Source organism: Lolium rigidum, chromosome 2, assembly GCF_022539505.1.
Source record: "Lolium rigidum isolate FL_2022 chromosome 2, APGP_CSIRO_Lrig_0.1, whole genome shotgun sequence".
Classification (NCBI taxonomy): Eukaryota; Viridiplantae; Streptophyta; class Magnoliopsida; order Poales; family Poaceae; genus Lolium; species Lolium rigidum.
In genome coordinates this window covers 205,772,560-205,792,835 of record NC_061509.1, presented here as the reverse complement: position 1 = coordinate 205,792,835, position 20,276 = coordinate 205,772,560, and positions in this window count along the sequence as shown.

Sequence of the window (20,276 nt, the reverse complement as noted above, 5' to 3'; positions counted from 1 at the left end):
CTCGTGCACTAGTGACAAGCATTAAACACAACAAGATTACAGCAACAATAACTTCACAAACTTTATAGACAGACTGATCATAATGTAACAATTCATCGGATCCCAACAAACACAACACCGATTACATCAGATGGATCTCAATCATGTAAGGCAGCTCATGAGATCATTGTATTGAAGTACATGGGAGAGAGAGTACCAACTAGCTATCGCTAGAACCCGTAGTCCATGGGGGAACTACTCACGGAGCATGATGGAGGCGGTGGCGTCGATGTAGATGGCTTCCGGGGGCACTTCTCCGTCCCGGCGGCGTGCCGGAACAGAGATTCTGTCCCCCGAAACGGAGTTTCGCGATGGCGGCGGCGCCCCTGGAGTCTTTTTGGAGTTTCGTCGATTGTTATAGGGTTTTTACGTCGTGAGGGATTATATAGGCGAAGAGGTGGCGCAAGGGGTGCCTGGGGGGCCCACACCACACCTGGGCGCGCCCCCCTCCTAGGCCGCGCCGCCTTGTGGTTTGGAGGCCCTAGGCCTCCTCTCCGTCTCTCCTTCGGTGTTCTGGTCCATCTCGGTAAAATAGAAGGTTTGACTTTTGTTTCGTCCAATTTCGAGAATATTTCCTGTGTAGCTTTTCTAGAACCAAAAACAGCAGAAAACAGGAACTGGCGCTTCGACATCTTGTTAATAGGTTAGTCCCGGAAAATGCATAAAAACATTATAAAGTGTGAGCAAAACATGTAGGTATTGTCATAAAACTAGCATGGAACATCAGAAATTATAGATACGTTGGAGACATATCAATGACTTTTGTTACATGACCTCATATCCTATTATTTGAGGATTTTAAAGCTTAAGTAATTTTCAATAAGAGGAAATTACTTTTCAAAAGGAATAAATGGAAAACCCTAGTATGATGTTGAAGTGATGATTGTGATGATGATAGATCATCTTGTGTGAGCCATTATCGCAAATTAGTCTCCTTAAGTATTGTTTGGTGATTGTTACCTCGTATCCATTTATAGATGCTAGTACAGAAGGCTACGAGGAGGAGGAGGTCTTCTACGAAGAAGAGGAGGAACACTTTGATCACTATACCAACCAAGGCAAGCTCTACTAATGCCAATCTACTAGTGCAGGACACCATGGCACTAGTATTTTTGTTTAAAGTTTTATTCTTCCAAGCCCAAGTTTTTATCTTGCAATACTTTTACTTTGGTTACCAAGTCTTACTTGTTGTAGCTAGATTTTTCTAAGTATAGAGTACCACAAGAGCTTCAATCTTAGCCTAGAGAGCAACAATTTAGTTAGCACCCCTCATGATTAGTTGCTAGTACTAAAACTAAAATTGACTACTCTAGATGGGAACTTGTGAATCAAATGACTTTGAAAACCTTAGAATGATGAGTCATTCTATTGAAAGTGTTGAAGGTTAACGTGACCCTTGAATGACAAGGTGAATTTGACAAAAACTGATGGTTGGGTTCGGATGCGATACCATTCCAATTTTAGAGTACCCCCACAATACCTGATTATGGGTAAGGCTTTAGCTGGAAATTTATGTATGTTAGTATGGGTTCCCTCTGAACAAGCGTCATAGAGGTTATGCCGAGGCTGCCTCTGTTGAAAGTGAAATGATGTGAAAAAGAGATGACTGTCCTACCCAAGCCCTGTGCAGTTCCTAGGATGGCAGATTGCCATCATTAGGAGGCCAAGCTCATAGGGGAGGTGCCTATACTAGGGTATGTAAGTGAAAGTTTAATGGTTGATGATCCGCACACTAAGTTATGATGATTCAGGGCAATCCTTGACGGATATAATCAAAAGGTTTGGCACAAGAGTACGACCTCTGCAGAGTGTTAAACTATTCGAATAGTCGCGTCCGCGGTCATGGACAGTTGGATGGCCATACTATTCCGTTGTCAGATGTTTTCCAAAACGAATTGTGACTTGAAGGGTGAATGTTGACGTGAATCACAACAGAGTTGTGGGAATGACACTAATTTTCCCATTTGAGTAAGTTTAGGTCAATAAGGAGTCTTTAACTACTAAAGTGTTTATGAATTAAATTTGGCTTTGTGCAAAGGAACCTAGAAGCTTAGAATACCTATTAGAGCTATTAGTACTTCTATTAGTGTGAGTTTGCGAGTACTTTAGAAGTACTCATGGCTTTGTCTCTGGCTATTCAAATGGCCAGACTATGAAGAGAAGAACCAGTACCAGGAGGATGGACCGCAGGATGTCTATGATAACTAGGACTACCTCCCGACGTCAAGTGTTGCCTGTGGAACAGATGAACCCCTACTACGTATCTTCTGCTAGGTGTTATGTATTTGATCTTTAGATCAATTGTTGTATTAAGACTGGATCATTTGATCCTTTGATGTAAGACTATTATGGTTTGTAATGAATGATGTGTTGTGATATGAACTTATTATGTCTCGCAAAAACAATCTTCCTGGGATTGCGATGTACGGCATAATAGGCATCTGGAATTAAAAATCCGGATGTTGACAGGCTAGTAGAAAGGGACTGCGTGGGACAGGACGAGACCGCGTTTGGTTGTACGTGAGCAGGAGCTAGGTTCTGTCTCTCTCGGCCCAAATTGGCATCCCTTTTTAAGAGCACCTTTTCCCCCTCTTTCTCTCTCTGTCTTTTTTCACCAAATTATTATCAAATCTAGAGAAGTTTCTATTTCTGTCTTTCTTCAATTATTGTTGCCTTTTGACCCTCGTTTTTTCCCCAATATGGTAACAAATCTAGTAGCAAATCTAGAAGCTAGTATAGGATAAATTCACAACAGCATAATAAATCACGAAAACTAAGTATAATACATAAACTGCATACAACATCCAAAACAACCAATAACGATGTTAATGTTCACGACAAACTAAGCTGAAAATAATACAAGATGCAATGTATGGCCAACATGAAGACTAGGATACCCCAGGATGAATGAATCTGTTCTTCATTCAGCATATATTTCTTCGTCACTCCATTCCTGTATCTGAAGGAAATATTCATTGAACTCCTTCCGTCTGCAGTGTGCAGCCAATACATCCTCCAAACGTTATTGCCTTTGTTTATTTCTCGGACCGTAGTTTCCTAATCTATCCACATGTAGTGGCCACTTATCCCAGGCCTTTATATCATCAAGGTACTCTCTGATATAACCCAAACCCGCATAGTAGATGCAGCCAGGTCGAAGTGTCGGGTGCACTCTGGTGTCGATGGAGATACACCGGATATAATGGACGAAGAAGGCATGACTACCAATGTTACTGATGGCATGGAGAGAGCGGCTCTCAGTGTCCACATGATACACCAATGGTTGACCTTCCTCCAAATGCATGTTGTCCAACAACACAAGCATCAGATCACCATCCGACTTCACAAGGTAGAACTTGTCATTTCCAAGTTCTGGAAATGAAAGTAGTGTCTCCATCTTGACAGTGCTCGCGCGCTGCCCTAATTGGACATTGTTGGTGCACACTAATTTTCCGAACTCAAAATTGTACACACCTATTGCATACAATTCACCATTGAACGGGTAATGCAACGCAGAGCATGGTGCTCGATCAAAAGTCTTCCTTCTCCCCAATCTTCATTTGTACCCTTAGTTGGAGTGCTCTCATCGATCCAAGCAATTTCCGCCGGGTAATCTATGGAAACGAAGACCATAGTTGGGGACTTCATTACAGCGACTGACTCCAGAAAAATATATGGCATCCACGCCTCAAACATAGCGTTCAATGTCTTTGTGAGTGGGTTCAGAAGCCGTATCTTGTGCGGCTGATTCTTCTGGGCAAGCACGATTACTCCACGGCAAAAGCCGATGAAGTAGTATCTAAAATATATTGATGAAGATAACATTCAGCACTAAGATGTTTATGATTGGAAATAAAAATAGATTAACTCTATAGACCTGGAGGAATTTGAACCTTGCATGAACTTCCGTTAAATCGATGGTGATGTAGCGGGATGTGCAGAGGTGGAGGAAGGTGAACTCAACGGCACGTGGAAGGGCGTGTCTAGCATGATCCATTCGTGCAGGTGCATGTTGGGCTCAGAAAAAACTGAGCGCCAATTTCTACAAACTTGCATCAAAGCAGAGTATGTATCCACGTACTCCTCGTTCGCCAGTAAGAAGTCGCCGATCTTGTGAAGTGATCCGTCAGCCGTGAGAGAGGCCCAGTTCACGGAGGCTCCGCGCTTGGATGCGCCGCCCTCGGAGGCGACGGGCTCGGCGGCGACTTCCTCGGATGCGATGGGCTCGGCGGCGATGGTCTCGGATGCGACGGGCTCGGAGGCGATGGGCTTGGAGGCGACGGGGAGGCGACGATCGCCGGTGCATTCTTCTTCCATCACCAGCAGAGGAGCACGCGTAGGTCGGTTGGGTTTTTTTCCTTCGATTTGGAGAAATTGATGGGACATGAGAGGCGTGGTTGCCTGTGTGAGGGAGAGAGGGGCTCTGTACATGCATGGTGACGGTTGGTCTTAGCAGTTCCAAAAAACAAGATATTTGGTCTCAACACGCGCACCGCCTAACGGCTGCGCTGCGCGACACGCGTCTGTGGTACTGCACGTCTGCACCGTTACGTGTACTCAGTTCTACCCTCGAGTCTTACACTGGAAAAAATATATGTACTCAGTTTTCCCTCGAGTACTAATACTGGTTAGTGCAGTATACTCAGTTTTACCCTCAAGTGGCTGGTCAACAGAGAGTCAATAAATGGGATTAAGCTATCTAATTGTGTCATTTCATGCGTAAAATATTCCAAAAATATAAAACCATAGTGGAACTTACTCATCATGGAGTCTTCTTACGCGATCTTCCACGTTGGGAACCATAACAATCATAGATAAATCAAATTTTACCGCAAATTGCCACTTCTCAAATCACCTAGTAGCTATGAAGGTGCATCGTTTTCCACAATAAGCCCCTCCCAAAACAGCTTTCCCCAAAACATACTTTGTCTGAATGACGCCACAATTTTCACACTCCGTATATTTGCATTGCAAATAGTTTGAGTGAGGCCAAGATGGGTTTCATTGTACAAAACACACATTTTCTATTTTTTAAATCTCATATTTGAATCCCTTAGTTTGTTTACTACTCACGTGCCCTTGGTTTCTTGATACTACTCAGTTTTGCCCTCTCCCTTCACAAATTCTCACAGGGGACGCCCAACCTTGTCCTGATTGGTCTAGCCGTTGTCACGCGGATCGTGCCCTCCGACCATTGATCGTATGATCTAACGGGCAGGATAACCCCTCTCTCTCTCTCTGATCAGAGCCACCACCCTCTCTCTCCCTGTCGGCGGCTAGCTTCCACCCTCTATGTATGCTAAATACCTAGTTTGCCACCGGATTCAGCAAGTTTGGTTTTCTGTATTATTTTTCACGCGCTAAAAATTAAAAAATATTTTAGGCATTACTTTTCACGCAAAAAATGATAAACCATCACCAATTTCTTGTACTCCCTCCATACCAGTTTTTAGGCCTATTACGTGTTTCAAGAAAAACTTTGATCATTAATTTGGTCAACCCAATATAATTTATATGCCTAAAAAATTATATGTCGTCGTGGTGAACGAGCAGATGCCATGGGATGGCTTAAGTTGGGGCCGAATGGGCGCTAGAGGATTCGGGTGAGGGTTTTGGATTAGATTGGAGGAACTTCCGGATGCTTTCCTCAAGAACCAGAGGTAGAAGAAGAAAGACACAAGGAAGAACTCTGCTCTAGATCCTTCTCTTCATTGATCTTGTGAGGTTACAGGTTTCTGGCTACAACACCATACACACACCACATGCCTCTGCCCGCGATGGGGTGTGCCCCCTCTCCTTATATAGGGGAGAGGGTGGCTTACAGGGAAGGAACCCTAGGAAACCCTAATGGCATCTTTGAACAGACAAACTACTTTACAAAGTTACTTTAATCATAGGTGACGCCGGTATCTTCTTTAATCAGGGAGGCTGACGTCCTCCGGTTGCTTTTGGCGTCACCTTCCTCTTTGGCGTCAGGGCTTCGTTTAAAGCTACTTTGCTTAGCTCATCTTTGTCCTCTAGCTCTGGAGGGAATCTTTGACCAGTCTTGCCGACGTGCTACAGTGCACCTCCTACCGGTCATCCGGTGTCTTCTTAGTTTATACAGGTACACCATTCTTGGGGATACTGGTATGGACTTACTCAGCTCAATGCTTAACTTCGAGCTCCGGAATAGACATTAAACCAGTATCTTGATGGCTCAAACCATCCGGTTTGGCATGCCTTTGGCATACCGGGGGTCATCCCCCCAACATTAGTTCCCGAAGCTGGTATAGTCCGGTGAATTTTATCCGACAGACTATGCCAGGTTCCCATATCCTAAGGTACCGGTTTAATCTTTCCGGTGGTCAGGTTTGGATCTCCCGGCATCTTTGCCGGACTCACATCTTCCTCTCTTTGCAAAGTACTTCCGGTATCTTCCCTTCCGGTATCTATGTCATTAAACTCCTCCTCGGTGAAGTCGAGAATTTCTTGGGTACAGTGCCTGTCAGAGACATGCGCACTGTACCTGACGCGCTAGTGCCAGGGGTCACTTCCCTTCGGCTTTTGCGCCCGCATTTAATGCGGCACACCGGATCCTGGCGGCCGTTCCGGATCCGTGCGGCCTCCTTGTGGCATTTTATTTTTTGCGCGTGTATCACCGCGCCACGTGGCAGCCCACGAACTGAACCGCCGTGGCCCAGCGGTTGTCAGCCCACTACCTCCTCCTTCTATATAGAGGGAGTGCGGTTCTTCTTCACCTTCTTCCCCGCACTTGCCCACTTTCCTGCGCACCGAGCTCCTCGCCTCTTGCAATCTCGTCGCCGCCGGTCGCCGCCAGAGCATCGCGCCGACGAACCTGCGCCGTTGCTCCCGCTGTGCCGAAGATCTCCGCCGCGCAGAGGTCCACCGGCGCTCCTTCGCCGCCGCTGTTTCGAGCTTTCTTCAGCAGCTTTCGCCCTTCTCCGTCGCCAAGCTTCGTCGACGTCCACGTGCTTGCCGCACCTCTGGCGACCTTCTCCTTCAGCGTCTCCGCCGCCTCAGGTTAGGCCCGTTGTGTATTTGCCTCTTTCTTCTTTGCTTTCCAGATCTTGGGCCGGTAGGGTATTTATTTTCTCTTTTCTGTTGCTTTTCCTCTTACTCGTAGATCTTCGCGCAAGGGTAGATCTTGGGAAATCTGTTTTTTGGGTAGAATCCGGCGCCGTTCAGACTTTATGTCTAGCGAAGGGCATTCTTCCGATTCATCCTCCGGTAGCCGCCAGAGCGAAGCTTCCGACGATCTTTCCGCCGAACTCTCCCGGATGGATCTGACACCGGAAGAGGTCAAGAGGCCGGCAGCTCCGGCCAGGGTTCCGGGTTAGATCTATCCGGTATCACCCGCGAAGCCTGGAAAGGCTCCGACGTGACGCAGCACGAGATCGATTGGCTGTACCGTTCCCGGAGGATACCGGCAGAAGTTTCCTACCGGCTTCCGCGCGTAGATCGAACCGGTGCTCGAACCCGGTGAGTCCGTCGTTTTCCTTGCTCATTTTGAGCACGGCTTCGGCCTTCCTGCCTCCGACTTCTTTCGCGAGTTTTTGGATTTTTACCAACTCCAGCCTCACCCGCGGAGCCTGGAAAGGCTCCGACGTGACGCAGCACGAGAACGATTGGCTGTACCGTTCCCGGAGGATACCGGCAGAAGTTTCCTGCCGGCTTCCGCGCGACGAGATCGAACCGGTGCTCGAACCCGGTGAGTCCGTCGTTTTCCTTGCTCATTTTGAGCGCGGCTTCGGCCTTCCTGCCTCCGACTTCTTTCGCGAGTTTTTGGATTTTTACCAACTCCAGCCTCACCACCTTCCCGACAATGCCGTTTTCTACCTTTCTTGTTACGTTTCCTTCATGGAGGGCTACATCGGCCTCCGTCCCACTAAGGAAACTTTTGCTCGCTTCTTTAGCCTTCAGATCAATTCGGTCTAAGGCAAAGATATTCCTAAGCCCAAACCCCCCGTTCAATGCGGGTCTTGTATCATCGGCTCCCGCCAAGGGAGCCCCTTTTTTAAGTTCCCCGGTCTCGAGTCATGCCGGGCATGGCAAGAGACCTTTTTCTATGTGAAGAACACCGGCGAAACAGATCTTATCAATCTGTCGGCTTTCAATCCGGCGGTGCCCACGAAGGCCAATTGGAGCTTTAATCCAAAGACTAATCACATCGAGACCAACCGGATTATCCGCTTCATGGACAAGCTGATGAAGGAGACGAACATTTGTTCTGACGACATCATCCGCACCTTCATCTCACGGCGGCTGCTTCCCCTCCAGCACCGGGCCCATAAGATAAGTGAGATGTATGGCCCTCGTGATCCCACCAAGATCACTGGCCTCCCTCTAAGCCAGGAGGATATAGTGCTTAAGGCTAGGCAGATCTGCCAAACCGACATGCCGCTGGACTGGGAGTGGGGCTTCCGGCCTCTCAGCTCTACCAACCCTCCAACTAATGAAGTAAGAGATTATGCAATCCGGGTTGTTGTACCGGTAGCTTTTACGTTGTGGCTAACTGTCTTTCCATTCTTTTTCAGGCCAAAGATCGTTTTCCTCGCATTTCTGCGGAGAAACGAGGCCCTCGCCAGAAGCGGGATCTTGACGAGGTTGACCCCGATCCTTACATTCACTGGACCGACCTCAAGATGGGCCGCACCCACACCTCGCGCCCCGGTAACTTTTCATCCGAGGCTACCGGTTCCGATGATGATGTTACTATCCTTGAGGTAGTTTTCTCTTCCAGTTTCTCATGTTTTATTGTTATTTCCCTTCTGTAGATGCTCCCTCAGCTAGCACCCAACCACAGGTTCATGAGCATGTTGCTCCTCTGCAGGCCGAGGTTGGCCGCGAGTACCTGGAGAAACTCACCTCCCAGGGCAAGAAGAATAAGGCTCCGGCTCCAGAGGTCGGCTCAAGCCAAGGCCCTCCCGCCAAACGCTCCCGGACGGAAGTCATTGGAGGGAAGGAGGTAGGCAAGAAGCGCTACCAAAGGAAACAGATGCCGGTCCCTTCCGGGTAAGTCTTTGTTTTTCTGTTTGCTTTGTTTTACAAACTTTTTCTTCCGGTTGCTCTTTCTGAGCCTTTCTCTTTTTCTTGCTCAGCCCTGCGCTCAAGCTCTCCAAGAGCGCCAGCGGCCCGAGGCCGGAGAGCTCTGAGGGAACCGCAAGGTCCTCATCTCCTTTTTACTCAAGCCCGGTACCATCTGGTACAGTCCAAGGCAAAGATATTCCTAAGCCCAAACCCCCCGTTCAATGCGGGTCTTGTATCATCGGCTCCCGCCAAGGGAGCCCCTTTTTTAAGTTCTCCGATCTCGAGTCATGCCGGGCATGGCAAGAGACCTTTTTCTATGTGAAGAACACCGGCGAAACAGATCTTATCAATCTGCCAGCTTTCAATCCGGCGGTGCCCACGAAGGCCAATTGGAGCTTTAATCCGAAGACTAATCACATCGAGACCAACCGGATTATCCGCTTCATGGACAAGATGATGAAGGAGACGAACATTTGTTCTGACGACATCATCCGCACCTTCATCTCACGCCGGGTGCTTCCCCTCCAGCGCCGGGCCCATAAGATAAGTGAGATGTATGGCCCTCGTGATCCCACCAAGATCACTGGCCTCCCTCTAAGCTAGGAGGATATAGTGCTTAAGGCTAGGCAGATCTGCCAAACCGACATGCCGCTCGACTGGGAGTGGGGCTTCCGGCCTCTCAGCTCCACCAACCCTCCAACTAATGAAGTAAGAGATTATGCAATCTGGGTTGTTGTATCGGTAGCTTTTACGTTGTGGCTAATTGTCTTTCCATTCTTTTTCAGGCCAAAGATCATTTTCCTCGCATTGCTGCGGAGAAATGAGGCCCTCGCCAGAAGCGGGATCTTGACGAGGTTGACCCCCATCCTTACATTCACTGGACCGACCTCAAGATGGGCCGCACCCACACCTCGCGCCCCGGTAACTTTTCATCCGAGGCTACCGGTTCCGATGATGATCTTACTATCCTTGAGGTAGTTTTCTCTTCCGGTTTCTCATGCTTTATTGTTATTTCCCTTCTGTAGATGCTCCCTCAGCTAGCACCCAACCACAGGTTCATGAGCATGTTGCTCCTCTGCATGCCGAGGTTGGCCGCGAGTACCTGGAGAAACTCACCTCCCAAGGCAACAAGAATAAGGCTCCGGCTCCAGAGGTCGGCTCAAGCCAAGACCCTCCCGCCAAACGCTCCCGGACGGAAGTCATTGGAGGGAAGGAGGTAGGCAAGAAGCGCTACCAAAGGAAACAGATGCCGGTCGCTTCCGGGTAAGTCTTTGTTTTTCTGTTTGCTTTGTTTTACAAACTTTTTCTTCCGGTTGCTCTTTCTGAGCCTTTCTCTTTTTCTTGCTCAGCCATGCGCTCAAGCTCTCCAAGCGCGCTAGCGGCCCGAGGCCGGAGAGCTCTGAGGGAACCGCAAGGTCCTCATCTCCTTTTTACTCAAGCCCGGTACCATCTGGTACCGGCAACCCTTATGTCTCCCCTCTAGGAGGCACTCCATGTGCGGGGCGGCGCGGCCCCTACACCTCCAGATCACCGCGCGGAGGAGGAGCACGTCTCCCCTCCGGAAACACAAGACACCGGCGCCAGAAACATCGGCGCCGATTCTGAAGCTACCGGGAGGGCGGAACCTCAGGTTCCTCCCGTCCCAAAAAGAAAGAAGAAGAAGACTACAGATTCTTCCCCCTCTAAGCCCGTGCCGGACTCTTCCGCGCCGCCAAGCTCTACTCCGGGCCAGGACGCACCCGACGCCCGCTCGCCGCCCAGGACTTCGCCCGCGGCACCACCAGAAGCTCCCACCGCTAAGCCAACCGGGGCCACGCCGACGCCGCCGCCAAACCAAGGACCCACGGCGTCCGAGCCCGCGCCATCTCCAAACCAAGGGCCTGCTGCGGCCAAGCCGATGCCGCCGCTAGAAGGCACCAAGCTCCTCAAGCCGGAACCCTTCAAGGGGAAGGCCACGGCTTCCGGCACTCCTGCACCTGGCTCGCAGCAGCTGGCGCTACACGCCGGCCGCGCCGCTGTTGTGGCCGGAAAGGTGGTCTCTGGCCAGCTGGGCCAAATTACAGAGTTGAAGCGCGGAGGCAACGAGCTGGGGCATCTTCTCGCGTACGCTGAAAAGTGGAACCGAGCGGATGTGTCTGCAGCTACGCGCGGCCTGGGGAAGGACCGGCTTCCGGCACTTGACCCCGCTGGCCCCCGGTGTACCGAGCAGCACTTCATGCGGCTGCAGCGGGCGGTCAAGGAACTTGACAATGCGTGGCACGATGCCACCAACAACGTGGTGGTAAGCTACACCGAACCCTTTGCAACTTTTTTAGCTCAAGCCGGTTTCACTTTTTCCGGATTATGCATATCTCCTCAGTCCCCGAGTTTCGTGTTGAGAGCGTAGCTCTTAGCGCGAAACTTAGTTAAGAACAAAAAGAAACCGGCTTCTTCTTATAGTCATTTTTACTTGAATAGAGCACGGCGGACGCCCGGAAGCACCTCTTTGAGGAGCTTCTATGGGAGCACCGGAATCTTGCCGAGGGCCACAGCCAAGGTGAGCTCTTTTATCTCCGGCTTCTTTTCACCAGTTGGTTTTCCTCTTCGTTACTTACAAATTTTTGCATAACAGCTATTCCGGAAGCCTCCATTGAGGCCCTCAGAGCCCAGCTCAGCACCCTTCAAGGTATCGCTCCTTTTCCGGTTGACTCGCCTTTCTGCGTTTTACCAATTATAATTTTGTTAACATTTCCTTTCCGGACTCTAGGTGAAAAGGAGCAGCTCATCCAGGAGCATCGCAAGGCTCTGGACGCCCAGGAGCTCATTTCCAGGGGGCTGAAGGATCAGCTCATCCAATTTGGGCTCCGACATGATAAGGAGCTGAAGGATGCCAAAGCTGCAGCTGAGGCGAGGCTCAACGAGGCCCTGGAGGATGCAACCAACTCCACCGCGGTGCTGCAGGCAGATCTGGAGGAGGGACGCAAGGCGCGGAACGCAGCCGAAGACCGGGCCGCCCACCTAGAGGCAGAGCAGAAGGAATATGACCAACTGGTCATGCAAACCGACGCGCTCGCCCTCCGTAAGTTTTCTACTTTCTTTTCCGGCCTTTGCTTATAAGCTTATACCTTCCGGTAGCATGTCCTTATCTTTTTCCTCTGTCTTGCAGGGCTCTTTCCGGATTCACAGGTGTACGCGCAGAAGAAGGTGGCAGAGCGCCGGGTTCAACAGGCGTTCAAGAACCTGGATGCGCCCTGGGACCCTTATGACCACCTGGTCGCGCTTTCTGCCCGGGTCTCGCACATGCGCGCGGTGGACCGGAACCTCGCCGATATCCCCGACGTGGCGATCCAGCTCTTCAAGGTGCTGTGGCCTGAGGAGGAAGTGCCGGCTAACCTGACGCTCACCTCCGAACGCCTGAAAGGTGCCGGTCGGAGGATCCGCGAGTGGCAATGGTCAGCGGCTCGTGCCGGAGCAGACGAGGCGCTACGCATTGCCTGTTCCTGGTATGAGGACTTGGATCTGGATGCCTTCCACACCGTGCGCCAAGATGCTCCTACCGACACGGATCCGGCTCTGACCGCCAAGCGGAAGGACCGCGCCTACCGGATAGCTGAGTACGCGGCAGTCCGCACCTTCATCCCTCCTCCTCCAGGCGTCACAGATTATCTTAGCGATTTCGAAGAGGAGGAAGACGAAGATGAGGATGCCGGAGAAGATGCGCCTCCGGAAGCTCCTGACGCCGGTGACGTTCCACCTGAAGCTCCCCTTGCCTGAATGTGCTTTACCCTGTGTTGCTTGCATCCTGCTGTCTTAAAACAATGCTTGTTAAATTCGACCCCGGTATGCCGGGGTTCATGATGTAATATAATACTTAGCCGTTCTTTTGGCTGTGCTACCATATTATCTGCCGGTATGTTTTACCGGTAGGTTATGAAGTTATGTTCGTCTATTAACTTAGCATTTTGCTCATTGTTTGCTCTGATCTTGCACTGCAAAGATTTCGGAATCGTTTTCGCATCCAATCCGATGCACACTTGGCTCTTTTGCTTTGGCTCTGCCTACCACTTTTGGGTGTTTTGGCGTATGAGGCACAAAGTTCTTTTGCCAAGCAAGCACTTTCTTGAACTTGGAAACAACTAGAAATTTTCACAAAAAACCGGTTTAGCCGGGGTTAGTTAAAATTTTCCGGATTGTTCGTTCCCACTCTCTCTTTTCGCAGTTCACGTGCTTAATTCCTACCGATTTATCTTGCTTGCCATGAAGCCGGCTTGCGGACAGCAGCAGAGTCGAAGACTCCGGTAGGTTTTAGCACGTTACTAAACCGGAAAGAAAAAATGTTCAACAAGCAACCGGTAAACTGAAAAAATAAACATATTGCATGCAATTTTAGTAGGGGTAGTCCCCGAGATTCATTCGAGGTTCCGACATCTTTTATTCATAGCAGATAAGGTACAAAAAGGAACTTCTTACACCACAACTTCATGAGTAGAAAGGACGCAATAGAGCTACGTTCCACGGACGCTTGGTCTCATCTCCGGATCTGTCCGCCTTTCCTTCTTTTCATTCGTAGGGTTAGGTTCAGCTCGCGCTGCGCCCTGACGATGTCCTTGCCGTTCTCGGGCAGCTTCTGGCGTTGTGCCTCCAGCTCCGCCTGAGCCGCTGCTGGGTCGATGTTCTGTGCGATGGGCGTGGCGAGGACGCTCATCGCCGCTTGAAGCGGTGTCTCCGGTGGTGTGGAAGATGTTCCCGTAGCGCCTGCCTCGCGCTCCAGCGGTGGCTTGGCTGCACGAGTCAATGTCGTACGCCCAGCACCTTCACCCACAGATTCTTTGCCAGCACCGACCGCGCCAGCCATCATCACCTCCACGCTACCGGCGGCGCGGCCAGCACATAGCCACTTTGGCGGATCCGGCGCCACCAGCACCGGCGGAAGGCGCTGGCGCACAGGGACCGTGCCGAAGTAGACGCGGTGGCTGCCGAACTCGATGACGTGGCCGTTCTTGGGGAAGATGCCGCCGTTGGCGAAGCAGCCCGCGTTGTCGTTGATGAAGTCCATGGAGTAGACGCGCTGCACAAGCGCAGACACCGTCCGCTCGCCGGCGACGTCAAGGATGCCCGCCCGAATGTGAACTCCGTCAAGCGCCGCTTCTAGCCCCACAGTGGGCGCCAACTGTCGTCGTGGTGAACGAGCAGATGCCATGGGATGGCTTAAGTTGGGGCCGAATGGGCGCTAGAGGATCCGGGTGAAGGTTTTGGATTAGATTGGATGAACTTCCGGATGCTTTCCTCAAGAACCAGAGGTAGAAGAAGAAAGACACAAGGAAGAACTCTGCTCTAGATCCTTCTCTTCATTGATCTTGTGAGGTTACAGGTTTTTGGCTACAGCACCATACACACACCACATGCCTCTGCCCGCGATGGGGTGTGCCCCCTCTCCTTATATAGGGGAGAGGGTGGCTTACAGGGGAAGGAACCCTAGGAAACCCTAATGGCATCTTTGAACAGACAAACTACTTTACAAAGTTACTTTAATCATAGGTGACGCCGGTATCTTCTTTAATCAGGGAGGCTGACGTCCTCCGGTTGCTTTTGGCGTCACCTTCCTCTTTGGCGTCAGGGCTTCGTTTAAAGCTACTTTGCTTAGCTCATCTTTGTCCTCTAGCTCTAGAGGGAATCTTTGACCAGTCTTGCCGACGTGCTACAGTGCACCTCCTACCGGTCATCCAGTGTCTTCTTAGTTTATACCGGTACACCCCTCTTGGGGATACCGGTATGGACTTACTCAGCTCAATGCTTAACTTTGAGCTCCGGAATAGACATTAAACCGATATCTTGATGGCTCAAACCATCCGGTTTGGCATGCCTTTGGCATACCGGGGATCATCCCCCCAACATTATACCATTGGATTCATATGCAAAAGAAGTTTCCAACGATGTAATGTTTGTGATATATATTTCATATTGTGTTGACCAAATCAATGGTCAAAGTTCTTCTCAAATCACGAAATGTGCTTATAAACCGGTATGCATGGAGTAGCCATTACTTTTCACGCAAAAATGATAAACCGTCACCGATTTGTTGCAGCCATTACTTTTCACGCAAAAAATGATAAACCATCACCGATTTGTTGTAGCCATTACTTTTCACGCAAAAAATGATAAACCATCACCGATTTGTTGTAGCCATTACTTTTCACGCCAAAAATGATAAACCATCACCGATTTGTTGTAGCCATTACTTTTCATGCAAAAAATGATAAACCATCACCGATTTGTTGTAGTCATTACTTTTCACGCAAAAAATGATCGATAAACCATCACCGATTTGTTGTAGCCATTACTTTTCACGCAAAACATGATAAACCATCACTGATTTCTTGTTCCATTACTTTTCACGCTAAAAATGATAAACGAAAAAATCTATTTATCTCTTTATTTGAAGTTTGGGAGGGTTCACCATCTACTTATGTTAACTTTCAAGGTTTTGACCAGAAAATCAACTAGGTATTATAAAGGAAAATAAAAGTTCAAAAAAATCAATGGTCAAGATATCGCTAATCGGTAACTGATCGGCCGGCCTCCGATGAGAGATTAATCGCTTATCGGCCGATTAATCGATTTTATCGGTCGACTATTTATCGGCTAGGTTTTTGTCAGATCTCTAAATCTAAGCATTGAATATTCTATATTATATTGTGCAAAAAATAATATTGCAGTACTAAATTTTGCATCTGAGTCTGTGCACAAATATAAAGATGCAAAGGACCAGTAGTGGATGCTCTGAAACTTCATATTCCAAATCTTGCATAATTATAGACACAAATATGAAATATCACGAAAATAGGATAGCCATAGAAGTTCTCTCACAAAGCAAAGTAAAAAATAAGCGAACAAGCATTAGGTCCTCTCTCTCTCACGTTGAGTTCTGTCACAACTCACAAGAACATAAATCATAGAGTTTAGGAAAGCAAGCAACAAATGTAATGCTCAGATTATTAAAGGCCTAATATTCAAGACTCAGTCGGCTCCTCCTCATCTTCATTGTCCTTGAGCTCTACCACCCCATCATCATAGGACTCAAACTCTATCTCATCCTCATTGACAACCACTTGTTCTTCCTCTTCATCGGAAACAAACTCTTTCATCTCATGGAGTTCTCTCACTCTTGCACTTCTACGAGGCTCCATAGCTTCGGTACCTCCCACTGCATCATCACTATTGGAGTATGGCAGCCCCGTAATTGGATCAACCTCCTCATCTTTGTAATCTCCTTCACATATCCAATCTTGTGCCATGGAAGCATCTTGACCAAGGAGAACATCACAATATGACTCAAACTTTTTTCTCTTGTCCATCATTCTTCCATTGAATTGAATATATAGTAGATCATCTCAACGAACGGACATCTAGTTTATTTCTCCTCTTTGCATCTACCTACAAATAGGAAATAGCAATGTGTAGTGTAGTGATTCACATTTTCTTAAATGAACAATGAATTTAGGACCAGATTTGAGTATTTGCAAGCTGCGATTTACTTGTTCAAAAATGCTCCAATTTCTTTCACACCCGGATGAACCCGGAGTGCTGCGGAAAGCCGACGGGAAGAGGGAGACCGCATCGCAGGCCACCGCCGCCCATCCCATCCGCGCCGGCCGATCCACCAGGGGAGAGCCGACGGGAGAAGGGGCGCAGCGCAAGCCGCCGCTGCCCATCCCATCCGCGCCCGTCCGCCATGCGTCGAGGAGGGGAGATCCGACTGCCGTCCACCACACATCGACGAGGAAGGGCTCCCGCCGCCGCCACGTCCTGAGGGTCTTTGCCCCGGCGGCGCTACCGGCGGCGGCGGCGGCGGTTAGGACTGGGAGGGTGGGGTACGGGAGGAGGGTTTGCAAAGAAGTAAGGAGACGGATCCCCTTCAGCCGTAGTAGCCATCTACAAACAATAAAAAAAGCAGAACATGAGATGAACCAGTAGTCGTAGCAGTAACCTGAGATGAATTCAGTCTATTTGATATTCAAAGTACTACTATTACGAAAATACATGAATTGAAAATTCGAGCTGAGTAACCTGAGTTGAATTCAGTCTATTTGATATTCGGATTACAACTATTACTACAACTATTGAATCGCTAAACTGATTCATCTACGTGATGGCGAGTGATTAAACTGAACTGATTGTACACTTGAAGATAGAGGCTAATTAGTTAACAATATAACTCAACCAGCTAGGAGCTTTCACAGGGCTTGGACGCCAGATCTATCTATGGACGCGTAGGATCTTCTGCTCGTCCCACCAAACACCGATGGGTTTTCTTACCGTCACTGTGGCATCCTAAGCGGCCCAACGTTAAAGGACCTCTACTCCGGAGATCGACCAGGACGCATTGCGGTAGAGAAGGCCGTTTCATCGCTAACTAGGCCTCTGCATCTGCTTTATCATTTAAGCTCAGCCCAATTATCTATCTACAACTCCCTGTTTGCTGCGCTCGGTGACCTGCGGCGATGTAGTAATGGTGAATTGGTGATAATACTACCCGACTGTTCGTTACTGGCTCCTCTCCCTCTCCCGTACTGGCAACCCTAGCGGCGGTGGTAGCACAAGGGCGAGGAACCGTGGATAAATAGGAGTGACATGGCCGTCACCTCTTCCTACATCATACGTCTGGTCATTGCACCACCAATTTCTGTCCCAGTGACCCCTCCGAATCCAGGTATTCCTCCCCAACCCATATACTATACTGCAACTTATCTGCACTCTCTAATATCGATCTTAATCTATTGGTATGGTGATCTCCAGGGAGAATATTGTTGCTTCTTTTATATCAATCGTGTATCGATGGACATCCTAGCCGGGCGAACTTAAAACAAGTGGTGTACTGATGGAGAAGGCGTTTATTTTCCTGATTGTATATTTGTTGATTTTGGATCTCAAACCTGAAGAGTATTTGACATCAAATTTAAGGACAACCGTGCCTGGAAATTCAGTCTCATTTATCCCACTCTGTTTTTGGAATAGTCTTTTTTATCAACTGCATCTTCTGATCTTATAAGGATATTTTCTCTGAAGGGATATATCAACTACATCTCCTGATCGTATAAGTACTCTTGCCTTACAAGTGATACAAACAGTCAGAGACATTGAAATAAGTTTTGTTCTAAATAATCTTTGAACTGACGGACATGTCATTCAGGTTTTTTATGCAAGATTTGCTGTATTTGGACTCCAACATCAAGGATGGGTTCTCAGGGATTGCTCGATATATATAATGTCTCAGGCTCTCAGCTAAGAAGCACACCACAGAAGATTGGAAAGTTAGTATTATCTGTAAGATATCGCACTGCATTTTAGTTAACTATGTATTTCTCTGTTCCAAATTAGTTATGTAGGCCAATCTGCATCCTGCAATCTAAGTTCCTAAAGATAGGTTGATGAAAAAAGAATGTGGTATTCATTTCTTCAAATTTCCTGCTACAGTCTGGATCAGGTGTTCAAACTGAAACACCCGGTTGTGCTCCAGAAGTATGCTCGTGTAGATTTTTAATAGGTTTATCATCTTTAAACTCTGCACTGTTGTTTTTATATTGTGATATAGATCAAAGTTTTTCACGTGTCCCTTTCCTACTATTGTTTCTTTCTTTTGAGCACTCTTATTGTATAATAATATAAGCATAGTTTTGAAACTTGTAAGCAATCTACAGTTGTACAATACCAGTGTAGCTATTCTAAGTGGTATTAAGTAAATGATTATTTGTTACATGTGCTTCCATATTGATGAGCGTTTCTTTCACCTATAATTTGTGACGGATCTACATGGATCCATGGGGTTACACTGGATACCAGGTAGAATTTTTTTCTTCGCAAAACAACAAAATTTTCACCAAATTTGCACCCTGAAAAAATGGGGTTTCTCTGTTTTGGCACCTGGAGGCATGTAGTGCTATATTCTCTAACTCCACTGCCTATACTAGACTAGACCGTATAAGGTGAAGGTAAATGTTCAGCTTTTTTGATTAGATCAGCAGTGCAATTAGGTATTCAAAGTCCATGCAACATCTGTTGGTTTATATTCTAATTTCTGTTTTGTTCTCTGTCAGGCTCCTGGCAATGAGAACCCATCGGCGGAATGTTCCTAGAAAATAAACAACACACAACTTTAATTCGTTCAGTACCCTGATGAATCAAACTGATTGTTGGACATTTTCACACGGAATTTATTCAAGTACTATAGTGGTGCACTGTTTATAAATTATCTTGAATTCTTGTCACATATGATACCACTAAATAGAAATGCTGTATGGCGTTGATTAGAAAAAGTACATATGATGAGATCCTAAACCTCCAAGGTATGTCTTCAACAACTTTATTTGAATTGTGTAGATTATGTTCTAAGCGAACTGTAGCTTTACTGTTCAATATTCAATGAAGCTATGTCTGGAATATATTGTTCCAATAGATCTTAGATTGCAAATATGCAAGCCACTTCAAAGGCCAAAATGAAAGAGTTGAGATGTTAGGAATTCTTAAGTTTCTGTTAGTATGAACACACTGTATTTTATTAATATATTTTACAAACAACTTAGTCATTTGACCTTAGAATTTTATCCTTTTGGGTTATTACTTCCTGATTAGATTAACTCTCATTTGAAAAGGAAATCTTCCTTGAAACAACTTTTCCCATCATATTTTTTCTTTCTCATGGTTTATCTTTCAGTTAGGTTGAGCTTTCTTGAGGTAATTGTATGTATTGTAGTCTATAAGAAAATCAATTATTTAGTTGTCTTTCGTCAAAGAACCACATAGATTAAGTATCTCTCTGAACAAATGAGAAAACACAATGGTTTGAAGGATTTTAGTCATCCTTGTAATGTCAATAGATGGAGCTGCATGGGTGAACAAGTTTAGGGGTTTGAGGAGCTGCAAACCCATCAACTCAGTATATATGTTTTTCTTTTAGATTGGAAATAAATCTCATCCTTTGACTAAAAATGGTTGAATCTTCCATCTAACATGAATCCTTTCCTCAAGCCATCAAGTTGGTCTAGGATGTGTTCAGCTTTATGTCAGCAAATCCAACTTACAAGTGTCCATTTCCCATTTTCGGCCTATTGTTGTTTGTGTTAAGTTTCTTCCTTTTCCAAATCTAGCAGGAAACAAACTTGATCTTTTCACAATAAAGCCATGTTATGCGAAATCTACTCCTAAGTTTAATCTTTTCTAAAACAATTCTA